At 39.8% G+C, this 12,758-nt stretch overlaps 1 pseudogene; it reads right to left on the bottom strand.

The window, feature by feature from the left end:
* Nucleotides 1–9,960: 9,960 nt before the first annotated feature.
* On the bottom strand, nucleotides 9,961–11,832 carry LOC115993222 (annotated as a pseudogene).
* Between the last annotated feature and the right edge of the window lie 926 nt (nucleotides 11,833–12,758).

Below are 12,758 nucleotides of genomic sequence, written 5' to 3'. Positions count from 1 at the left end.
TTAATTTTTTTTTAATAAAAAAAATAACATGTATTTGTCATTTGAAAAGTCATGCAACAAATTACTTGATGTAAAATGCATGACTTTGAATTCACCACTTATATCAAGAATAAATTACACTTATTAATACTTATTCAATAATTTTAAAATTATTCAAATCCTAACATTGCTATCTAAACAAAAAACATAAAGATAAGTAAAACAAATACACAAGTTTTATTTCTACAAAATATCAACATCCCAAAATATAAAACAAAATTACAAATGACTTATTGGATAATTCATTTAACAAAGAATAAAAACATATAAGAAATTTACAATTTTGAAAATTAATTTTATAATCTACTGTCAATTGTGGTTGGGACTTTATTTCAATTTGAGTTATACATTAAAGTTTGATTGTTTACTTATTTATACATGGTCTCTTTTATGAATATCATATCATTATTAAGCAACACACTCTAGGAAATATCATAATTTATTTTGAAAAACCGTTTATTTTGGACATAAATTGATAAAAAATAAGTCGAAGCATTCATAATTTATGTTAATTGGATACTTTGGCTTCACTATTTTCACATTTGTGAATGTTTCTCACACGTGTCTACAATTTTAAATCTATATTTTTAATTTTACTATAACTGTGGGGCCCAATAATTCACGGACCAAGCTCATTTGTCCTTAGAGAGTCCAAAAGCCCGAGCCGAGGAGAACTATGGCCCAAGCTCTACAATGCAGAGCACCAAACATTTTTGTGGTACAGCCGAGGACAACTCAGTCCTCGGCAAATCCAAAACCTCACCAAAAGAAGAAGGATAAAACCGGTATAGGGCCAAGCTTAAAAGAGAATCAAAGAATATCCGGGAAAGCTGCTCTCATTGCCATTCAATGCGCTGCCCCTGACAGAGTCGTACTCTTTAGCTTTATCGAACCATCCCCAACAATTCTGGGATTAGACTGATGGGACAAATATCAGTCTTGTAAAGATTGACCCTACACGTGGACGAAGGACAATCAACGCAGACGAGTATAAAAGAAGAAAGTAAGTAAATACAAAAAAGGTCCCATCCCACCTCCGAAAAAGAAAGACTACATGGGGGAGAACCTCTCAACAACACCGGACCTCACTGAAGAAAGTCCGTCGTTGGGTAACCGGGATAAGACCTCAATGGTCCTCGGATCAACTCCGAGGAGTCCCATCCCATAGGGTGCGACGCCTTAGGGCTTAAATGTTCAAGCCCAACTCCTTTTTTCTACAATGAACTCCTCTAAAAACCATGATCGGGCATCGCCCCTTGACCAGCGGCTAGCTTTTCAAGCCCACTCTCTACAAATCATATTGTGAGGGATCTTTCGTGTGTGAGCCCAAAAATGTTAATGGGCCGCAAAGGAATCGTGTCCTTACAATTGGCGCCGTCTGTGGGGAGGCTTGCGCGCTGGCGCAGGTGGCGATGGAATCAACTCATTGGCAAGCAGAAATTTCTAGGATCTCCTCCGTCTCTGGCGACATACAGTTGTTGCTCCGGCATAAGCTTCTACTAGGGGCTAAGCCTTACAGTGCCAAGGGCGTGGGCACCTCTAGGGGCTTCTGGCCTCAAGCCAACTTTCCCCGCCCTGGTATAGGGGCTTCTGGTCGAAAAGTAAACCGAATAAAAGAAATTTTACAAGTTTTGGACAGAACCAAGGCCTTGCATGGTCCACGGACTCAAGCCTATGGGGAAACCAAGTACATAAAAAGATCATAAGTTTTGGATAGAACCAAGGCCTTGCATGGTCCACGGACTCAATCCTATGGGGAAACCAAGTACATAAAAAGATCATAAGTTTTGGACAGAACCAAGGCCTTGCATGGTCCACTGACTCAAGCCTATGGGGAAACCAAGTACATAAAAAGATCATAAGTTTTGGACAGAACCAAGACCTTGCATGGTCCACGGACTCAAACCTATGGGGAAACCAAGTACATAAAAAGATCATAAGTTTTGGACAGAACCAAGGCCTTGCATGGTCCTCGGACTCAAGCCTATGGGAAAACCAAGTACATAAAAAGATCATAAGTTTTGGACAAAACCAAGGACTTGCATGGTCCTCGGACTCAAGCCTATGGGGAAACCAAGTACGTAAAAATATCTTATAAGTTTTGGACAGAACCAAGGCCTTGCATGGTCCTCGGACTCAAGCCTATGGGGAAACCAAGTACAAAAAAGACAATTTCATAAGTTTTGGATAGAACCAAGGCCTTGCATGGTCCTCGGACTCAAGCCTATGGGAAAACCAAGTACAAAAAAGACAATCTCATAAGTTTTGGACAGAACCAAGGCCTTGCATGGTCCTCGGACTCAAGCCTATGGGGAAACCAAGTACTATGGCATGTAAACCTCAAGATCCATCCGAAGAGAACTCCTCGTTAACAGTTGGGTCAATCCCTTAATTGCACGGGTTCCCCGGTCCACCCTCGGATCCCCCGTACCAAAGGGAATGATGCGCTACGGTACAGCATATTACCCGAAAGCACAAAGTCCTTCGCTACTCGACTATCATCTCAGACGAATTGTTTAGAGTTTATCGTTCTCGGGAATTGGTCTAGCGTGCATCGCGCAGCGCTCAACAGCTATCTCGGTTAGTTCCATGAATTTAATCTATTGAGGATTACCAATGTTATACTTGATAATATTTGCGAGTTTAAACTAATAAGGGTTTGTGTTAAAGTGTTCTTCTGCCCAGAATACTGTTAAAGGCAGGCTTAGACTTAATATTCAGACCCAAAGTGGTCGTTGCAAAAAAAAAAAGTATGTATAAAGAAATAAACACATCTTTTATTAAGACAAAAGAATAGTACAGTATACAATAAAAGCTGAAACAAGCTTACATTAGAGTTAACTGCGTAAGCAAAAGAAAAGTACAAAAGAGTGAAGATGATGCCGAGGAGATAGCTCAGAGGAGAGATTGGCTACTGTTCCAAGATGTTGTCTAAGGAAACTATTCCTCGACGCTTCTACATGCCCATAACTCAGGCAGCCAAAGAACCTGACCTCAGGCTAACACCATCTACAGAAAAGGTGCAGGGAGCCGGAAGTTGGGAAGCCCCCGCAAAAATTTGCCTGCTATAAGGCAGACGGCGCTGATGGCGGAAATTCCTTCTTCGGACATACCAAAAATCTGGCATGACCAGAACCTGCTTCGGATTTTGACTAAAAGAGGGAGAAACACCCTTTCCCCTCTCTCGAACTGGAATATTCTCTTGAATTTATGCCTCCTTTGCCTGTACCCCACTATCTGGAGTCTCAGGAAGACACGGCGCCTTTGTGGCGGAGAGAGTTCCTTTGCCCCAACCCTCGCCTCAAACATGATGTACTAGGAGAGGAGACTGAAGGATTTGTGCGAAGGTAAGACAGCTTTCTCTCCTATTTATTCAAAAAGCTAAAGTGGTGGCATTTAATGCACGCAACGTCCCAAGGAACGCTGCGGACAAAATGTCTCCGGCTCGATTTCCCACGCCATCTTCAATATTAAAGGAGCCTCGTGAAGACGCACCTCGAACACTGGGACGCCAAAAAGTACCGCGTGACCAAAGACTACGGAAATGCCTTTAAATCTGTGGGCCTAATAAATTCGCGTCCCAGGCCCGTTCTACATGGAGGCCCACGGACTACGGCCCACGCCGGGGAATAACCGCTGCCGAGGACAACCTCCTGCTCGGAAACTTGTGAGATACCTGAGGAAAGACCAAGTGCGTAAAAAGAGCATAAAGTTTTGGACAGAACTAAGGCCTTATATGGTCCTCGGAATCAAGCCTATGGGGAAACCAAGTACAAAAATTTTTATTATTCCAAGTTTTGGACAGAACCAAGGCCTTGTATGGTCCTCGGACTCAAGCCTATGGGGAAACCAAGTACAAGAACTCCTATTACTACAAGTTTTGGACAGAACCAAGGCCTTGTATGGTCCTCGGACTCAACCCTATGGGGGAACCAAGTACAAAAACTCCTATTACTACAAGTTTGGGACGGAACCAAGGCGTTGTACGTTCCTCGGACCCAAGCCTACGGGGAAACCAACTACTCGGATAAGAAAATGTTTGAATTTTGCAAGATGGGCTACTTGATAAAAGGTCAGGTCACTTCATCCACGGCTTAAACACCCTAAAGGGTTAGGCCCAACGAAGGTGTAAGGAAGGTGCTAGAACGCCCCAGTATTCATTGGCCTAAGAAGGCTGTTCATCTGGTGGGTGATATGTCTTCAAATGGTTATTTCTCACACGGCATCAAGCCTTTAGTTCTCTCCTTGGCTAGCATGGATAAGCAAACGGTCAAGCGCCTTTTAACCTTATCTTCAAAGTCTCTCCAATCTCTGCCTCATTGCTGCTCATACTAAAAGAGGAACTCACTTCAAAAAAAAAAGAATGAAGAAGAAGGAAATAGTAAGGAAGAAATCAATGAAGAAGATGGAGGAGATGAATGAAGAAGATGGAGGACATGAGTAAAAGAAGGAGGAGAAGAAGAGGGGAAGAGATGAAGAGACAAAGAGAGGAGCAAAAGAGGGAGAAGGACAGCACCAGGGCGAAACTGGTGCTGGGAAGACTATAAGAGGAAGGCGGAGGAGGGCACCAGTGAGCAAAGAGAGGGAGAAGCAGAAGCACTTCGCCCCTACCTCAGCCCTGACTCCTAACACACTGGTGCCATGTTAGGTACGCTCGTGAGGAGCCGGGCGGTGCTGATATTGGGTGTTCTCGACTCAGTTAGGCCGAGAATTCGACGTGACGAGCCCCTGCTTCGGATTTTGGCTGAAAGAGAGGCGGGACAGATCTTAAGTCTGCGCCACCCTTGCCCTGATCGAGCCATTTCAAGCTTTATCAGAACATGGTGTCTTGAGGAGGGGCATGGTTCCTTCATCGTTCGTTATGGTAGGCGTATACTGATATGGTGTATAACAAACGGGCTAAGCAGACGCTAAAGGAGGCTATGGGTTTCAGATCTCAGAATGAAGGAAAGGAGTCTGCATGAAAGTGATGGCCTCCTGCTCGCCTTCTTATAGGAAGGGCAAAACAAAGAGTATTAAATGCATTCAAGTTTCCAAAAGAATCTGAAGAAAAAAGAGGCGTCCGTTCCATTTCCCCACCTTATCAGATGAGCCGTCGGACATAAATGAACCTCGTAAAGGGGATTCATTAAGGGCGCGTCTGGGACAGCCAAGCGGTAGGAGTAGATCACGAGCAGATTAAACGGAATCCCTTGAAAACCGGCTAACTTCCTGGATAAGTGGAAAACCGCTCACATAAATGCGGGGTTGAACTAATTAAGCCACATTAAGGGCCCGGGTTTGCCAAAACCCTCCTTTCCAACCCGGAAGTCGGATAGAAGGGTTTTGAGGGGCTATTGTGGGGCCCAATAATTCACGGACCAAGCCCATTTGTCCTTAGAGAGTCCAAAGGCCCGAGCCGAGGAGAACTATGGCCCAAGCTCTACAATGCAGAGCACCAAACATTTTTGTGGTGCAGCCGAGGACAACTCAGTCCTCGGCAGGTCCAAAACCTCACCAAAAGAAGAAGGATAAAACCGGTATAGGGCCAAGCTTAAAAGAGAATCAAAGAATATCCGGGAAAGCTGCTCTCATTGCCATTCAATGCGCTGCCCCTGACAGAGCCGTACTCTTTAGCTTTATCGAACCATCCCCAACAATTCTGGGATTAGACTGATGGGACAAATATCAGTCTTGTAAAGATTGACCCTACACGTGGACGAAGGACAATCAACGCAGACGAGTATAAAAAAAGAAAGTAAGTAAATACAAAAAAGATCCCATCCCACCTCCGAAAAAGAAAGACTACATGGGGGAGAACCTCTCAACAACACCGGACCTCACTGAAGAAAGTCCGTCGTTGGGTAACCGGGATAAGGCCTCAATGGTCCTCGGATCAACTCCGAGGAGTCCCATCCCATAGGGTGCGACGCCTTAGGGCTTAAATGTTCAAGCCCAACTCCTTTTTTCTACAATGAACTCCTCTAAAAACCATGACCGGGCATCGCCCCTTGACCAGCGGCTAGCTTTTCAAGCCCACTCTCTACAAATCATATTGTGAGGGATCTTTCGTGTGTGAGCCCAAAAATGTTAATGGGCCGCAAAGGAATCGTGTCCTTACAATAACCATATTATATTGGTATGTACTTTGCTATTTGATATCTAAAAATCTTTACTCATTACAGAATGCTCAACCATTCATCTTTTAATTAATTTGCATGTAGTTATGTAAATGTCTCAATTGATTCTTTAAAGCTCACAACAAACAATTAAACAAATATTGTGTTAATTTTATTAATTTTTTTACCAAATAAAAAAGTTTTAAAAAATGGTTTGGGTTCGGGTCGGGTCGAGTCAGGTTAACCTGCAAAAAACATGGGTCGAGTCACGGGTCAACCTGTTTTTGCCTCGGGTCAAAACAATCAGGTTTGGGTTAGGTATTTTTTCGGTTGGGTCAGTTGGTAAAAAAATTCTGACCTGTTTTGCTATGTCTAGTGCCAATCAAGTAAACCATAAGAACTCGCTTGAGCAAGCTCAATTGAAGTGCTAAGTCCTCTATTTGCCAAATTAGGAACCTTATTTACTATCGACATTGTTTCTCAACTCATCCCTCACTTAAGCAAGGGCCTTTGCTCAATAGATTTATGGAGCTTGCTTGAAGACACTTCAATTCTCTCCGCCTCCCTAACCATTCTTATACCACTAAAGTAGGATTACTCACATGTTACAAACTACACATATATATACATATACACAATAACTATAATTTAAGCTCTTTATGTTTTGATTCCTTAACAAGAAAAGAAATTTATATGGTCATCTATTAATAGGGGGTCATTGGTCAATATGAAAAATTAGATATGAACTCATCAACCTGCCTAAACCTAATGGGAAAAATGCATGGGTTAAAAGGGAATTCTCTGCCCTTTTCTTCTTTTAACTTAAATGATAGGTTAAAAGGGAATTCCAATTCATGGGAAAATAGGTTAACCTGAGACCCAATTCAACTAAAAATTGAGTTGAATGTTGGTTTGACCATTTGACTTTGACATATTAAAACACAAATTTGTCCAAATTTTATGAGAATTAGTTTAGCACAAGCTCCCTTTTCTAGCTATATTTGTTCAGGTTATTTGAATTGAAAGGTTGCAAACAATATCAAGCTAAAATACAACCCAATAATTGTATTTGTTATTGTTGTTGTTGTACGTAAATGTTGGCACCATACAATATGCATTGAATTTGAAGCAAAAAGATGCATATTTTATGGCTATATCATATAATTATATTGAGTTGTGATGTGCCTTTATGTTAGAATCTATTTCCCTCTCTCCTGTGTGTGTGTTTGTTTCTCAAAAAAAAAAAAAAATATAATATATATATATAATATATATATATATATATATATATATATATATAGAGTAGTAGTCATTGTGAATTGGTGCATATGTAAATATAATATATATATATATATATATATAGGCTTACAAAATGTATATAAGTTTTATTTATTTTTTTAAATGAACTTTTTTTTTTTGAGAAACTTAAATGCACCTTTTGTCTTCCTTATCTTTATCAATTTTGTTTGATTGTATAATTTATGTAAGGACTCAATTTGTAACGACCCCAAAATGATGTTGGGTTCGCACGTTAAGGGCCCAAATAATATAATTTGTAGAGCGTGGGCTTGAAAGGCTAGGCCTTGGTTACCGAACGGTGGTTAGTCATGGTACTCGTGGTGGACATGCAGGGACGAGCTATGGTTGTCCGTGGATCTTCTCCATCAAGCTTAATGTTCATATTCTTCCTTTTTCTCTCTCTTGGTCCCCTCCTCTTTTTGGCGCCTAAGCCTTTACATTATATAGCTCTTCACGATTGATCCCGATCCTCCATCTGTTGATCAAGCAGGTACCTATTCAAGTACCTGTCCCATCAGCCGCCTCCCCCTACTTGCTGTTAGTTGCAATAACCGAAACCACACTGTTCAGGAGTCTTTTCCCATTAATATGGCCAAGACATTTGTGGGCGCATTCAATGCGGAGGTGACGTCCTTTCCTTGAACCACTCCCACTCCGCACCTCCATGTGAGTCTCATTCTACTCACCTTTTCTTTTGGGGCGCTTCGGAGGCTGCCTTGGACGACATGTCTCTCTTCCCTTTAAAGTCTCGGGATACTGAGGACAGGGTCATCCTCGGCTGCATCTCTAGGCAGTTTGGTCTTTCACCACTTGTCCTCGACAACTACTCTTCTCGGCACGGGCCCTGGGTCCTAATGGAAAGTGGGCCGAGTCATACGTTCTCTGGCCCCACAATTTCTATTATATACTTATTTTTTGGTTTGGCCTATCTGACCTTTTTTGTTCAAGGGAATCGTTCCTATAATTTATTAAAGAGTTCGAATTTAGTAAGAATGTGGTATAAATATCATATTTTACACCATTCAATAAGAGATTCTCATATTAACATTTTACTTAAAATTCAATACACTCTACTACACTTTATAACATTTCAATAAACTACCGATTTTGTTGGATTTATATATGGGTATTAGAATTAATTAGATATGATTGTGCTTATATTTAAATATGTGATAAGATGTTGTAGCATGTTAGGATTAGAAAGGGGTTTTACACCACATCCCTTAGGGAATTTAATATCTATATTAAAAAATGTAAATACTAAGAGCTTGTTTGGCCAACAAAATTTGGTCACTCAATTTCCGTCACTCATCACTCATCACTCATAACTCATCACTCATCACTCATCACTCAAATTTTCACATCCGTTTGCCTTCATCATCCAATTTCTATCACTCAATATTGTTCACACTATTCATGGACCTCACAACTGTTACTGTGTCAGACCACTTCTGTTTTGTTACCCGCATACCATTTTCATTCCCATCAATATTTATCTTTTTCTCATTTCCCCTTCCCCTTCAGCCCTGTCTCTCTCCCAAAGCAAAAACCCAAACCTAGAAAAATGTCTCAACCTCCCTCGCCTCGTCAGTACCATCATCACCGGTGAACAACGCCCAAGTCTCTGACGTGTACAACGGCGCGATCTCCGCCGTTGTGACCCATTTCCCAGCGGCGCCGATGAGGAAACCCAAACCCATTAAAATTTCTCAAGCTTTCTCGCCTCGTCAGGACCATCACCACTCACCAGTGAACAACATCGAACTCTCCGACGTGTACAGTGGCGCGATCTCCTCCGTCGTGACCCATTTCTCAGCGGCGCCGACGAGTTATGAAAACTGAGAATTGAGTTGCAGAAACTGCTAATCCAAACAAGCTCTAAGATAGTCATCTTTGAAGAGCTCTAAAAAACAGTAAAACCTCCTGTTGAGATGAAATTTAATGCTTATAACGAAGAAAAAAAGAAAAAAAAAAAACCCTCAAGGCACAATATTGAAAGAAATTAATTAATTTAAGACCTTCGCCATAACACATCGGCCTCAACTTATATCAGTATGAGACCTATTGAGACGACATGATTTGGCCGTTAATAGCAAAAGCCCTAGTGATAGCCTTCCGTCTTCATTTAGCTACACTATAAATATCCGCTTAATTCATCCATAACCTTCATAACTCACACAGCGCCACTCTGCGTCTCACACACCTCTTGTTATCTAAGTTGCACAGCTTTAGCTCAGGATTAGTGTTTATAATCTACAAAAATTCATTGCCTTAGTTACATATACAAGCTTATGCCATGCCAAGCCAAGCAAAGCAAAGGGCCACGGCAAATAGGGGAGAGCAATACAATTGGCTCTGAAATAAACTTGTGGGTTCTCCACAGGCTGCCCTGCCAATCTGGCCCTATACATAAAAATATGGCATCATAGTACGGGTTTTGTGCTTTGATGGGTTTATCTGGGATTTGAATCTTTGGTTTTCAAGCCTAAGCTTCTTTCCCAAATACCCATCTTCTCTTTTTTCACAAACCCGCCTCCAATCGCCATTACATTACTTCTTCCAAATGATCTGCATTTTTTTTTTTTCAATTGCAACCACATTTTTATCTTGGGATGTTTTTATTTATTTATGAGTTTTTTTGGTTTTTTTTCAAAACTAGTAAGATTATGCTGACAAAAGAATACCTGGATTGAGGATCTACAGGTTATTACAAAATTTTAGGATAATAGTTGTTGTAATTGATTTATTCATTACTTTCAACCTTCTCTGTCTGTTGTTGTTCATGGGACTCTATTATTTGCACCAATTATTGGGAGTTGAGATTTTATTCTGAATTGGATCCACGTTTAGATTTGTAATAATTAAAATGAGTGATGAAATGGATTTGATTTTAAATGGAGAAGTTGTTCGAAGTTTGTAGTGAACACTAAATTATTTGTTTGATTGTCTAGAAGTTAGGCATATAATGCACAGCTGGGTTTTGATTTTCCATGAAGGGCATAGAATGAGATCTAAGTCAAGGTTCAATAACTGGTATTTGCAACCCATGTTCACCAAGATTTGAATCACTAATTGAAACGAGTACAATAAGAAGGGTTTGAATTTGAGTAACAGAATTCACAATAAATGTAAATCCCAGATATCTGATTGCAAATCCAACTTATCAAAAAGGGAAAAGTCTGTGGACAAATCCACCTTTTCACCATAGCCAAACAACCCCCTCTCCAAAGTCCAATTTCTTATAATTGCCTGAGAATTCTCTGTCTGGTCTCAATAGGCACAAGATGCCCAGCTCCATAAACCGCAACATGACTCAAATTCCCCCATTTCTGCACTTACCCAGCAAGCTCTCCATTCAATGCCCAAACTTTCCTCTCAGCCATCAACAACTCACCAAGCACATCACACCTCACTGTCTTCACTAATTAACACTTAAAACCACCTATCAAAAAGAAAAAAACACTTAAAACCACAGTATCCATCAAATCATGTTGCCCTTGATGCAACCATCCCTTGGTCTTCTTCACCAGCAATTCCACCTTGTATTTTACATTCTTCATGAAATCATTGTGCAATGCAGCCATCACTGCATAGCTTATGAATCATTGACTCTTTCACTCGCAAAGCCCTCCTCACCTCCTTTTTTTGCAGAAACTTTGATAGCAATTCAGTACTGTATGGAACTTTCTTACTAATGTCATTCGAAGTTGCCAATCCTGTCATGCTTTGCAACATATCCAAGACCCTTATTTTAGCATTTGCTGCTGCTCTCCAATTCCCCATTTTGGTTAGCTTAACTGCATCCCATTGTGATTGTGCTTTCTCCAACTCACTTTTTTGCCTCTCATAGATCAAACCAGAATAATACTCATTCATAGCCTGAGTGGCAACCTGTATCACAGGATCTGTCAGCTCATTACCTATAGCAAAACGGGCTAAGTTCAAGCGCTTTGACGCTGGCAAGGATTGATTTTTCTTCAAAATATAGTACCTTGTTGCTGAAACATTCTTCCCTGCATAACTCTCACCTGCAAAATACAATGGACAATATAAACAGCAGGTCTAATTTAACAAAGGAAGTGATTGCTGCAAAAAGATGCTTGGCTCCCGAATATTGGTTTCTTGTGATTTCTTCAAGTGTTGAGGCAATGCTAATAGGATTGTCAAGGAAAAGAAGGATGAATATGTGGTTCCAAGAACCTGGATTCTGTTCAAGTGCAAGGGGTTTGGAGCTGGCAATATTGTCATTGACTTTTCAAGTTCCATTAACACATTATCAACTATCAATCTATATTACAGATTTTTTTTTTTTTTTTAATTGGATCTGTATTACAGATTGATAATGTGCGATCATTGATCCTGGTAAGTCTATCTAACAAAGCCAATAGCTTGTCATTCTAATAATGAAGTCCAAGGTTCAAAACCTCCTCTCCCAAGAATTGAATTATTAAAAAAAAATGTTTTTTTTTTAAAATTAAACAAATAAATTAGAGATAAGATTGTATTTGTCTATCAATTATCTCTCCCAAATCATGTAGAAATGGAAGTTTTTGTAGACAATACAACATTATTAATACAAGAAACAGAGATAAAATGCTTCTTTTTTTCCTAACAATAAAACTGTAATTTATTCACTTGTTGGTAGCATGACTTATAAAGTCAAAGTATACTATTTTAAATACTTTAATCAAGGGTGCCTTTTAAAAAAAAAAAGTAAGCTTAGATCAATATAAATCTCACAAGTATTTTATTCAGTCAATTACTTACCAAAACTATTACCAAAAACTTAAAAATCGATATCTTATTAACAACAAAATAAATATTTTTTTTCACTCATGTTAAAAAAAAAAGATTTATTGTAAAAAGTTATTTTTTTACAAAGTTAATACGTCAATTCGTAAGAATTACGTAATAAAATTTATTCTATTCCTAAAATTAATCTTTACTCATTAGATGCACTATATGTCAAGAATGGACCTCCTTATAATAAGGCTCATGCATGTGTGTATTCACCTAATCCTGTTCTTATTCAAGCCACATCTAAAACCTACTTGTTTGGTGAACTAAATAATAATTTAGTAGAGTTAATAGTATATATTATATGGTAATAGTCAATGAAAAATTGCCCATTTAATGCAAGGCATGTTCAATGTATTGGAGTTTTTTTTTTTTTTTATTTGGTTGTTTGATCATGCCCTGGAAAAATCTGTTTCCCCACGTTTCATTGACTACAGTGCTTGATGAGGGGAGGAATTATGTCCAGTAGAGGGTATATGCATTGAGCTGGGTGTCTCACAGCATGTGGACCTCATAGGTATGTGT

This window comes from Quercus lobata, chromosome 1 (assembly GCF_001633185.2).
Source record: "Quercus lobata isolate SW786 chromosome 1, ValleyOak3.0 Primary Assembly, whole genome shotgun sequence".
NCBI classification, from domain to species: Eukaryota; Viridiplantae; Streptophyta; class Magnoliopsida; order Fagales; family Fagaceae; genus Quercus; species Quercus lobata.
This window is presented reverse-complemented; position numbering and strand designations above follow the sequence as displayed.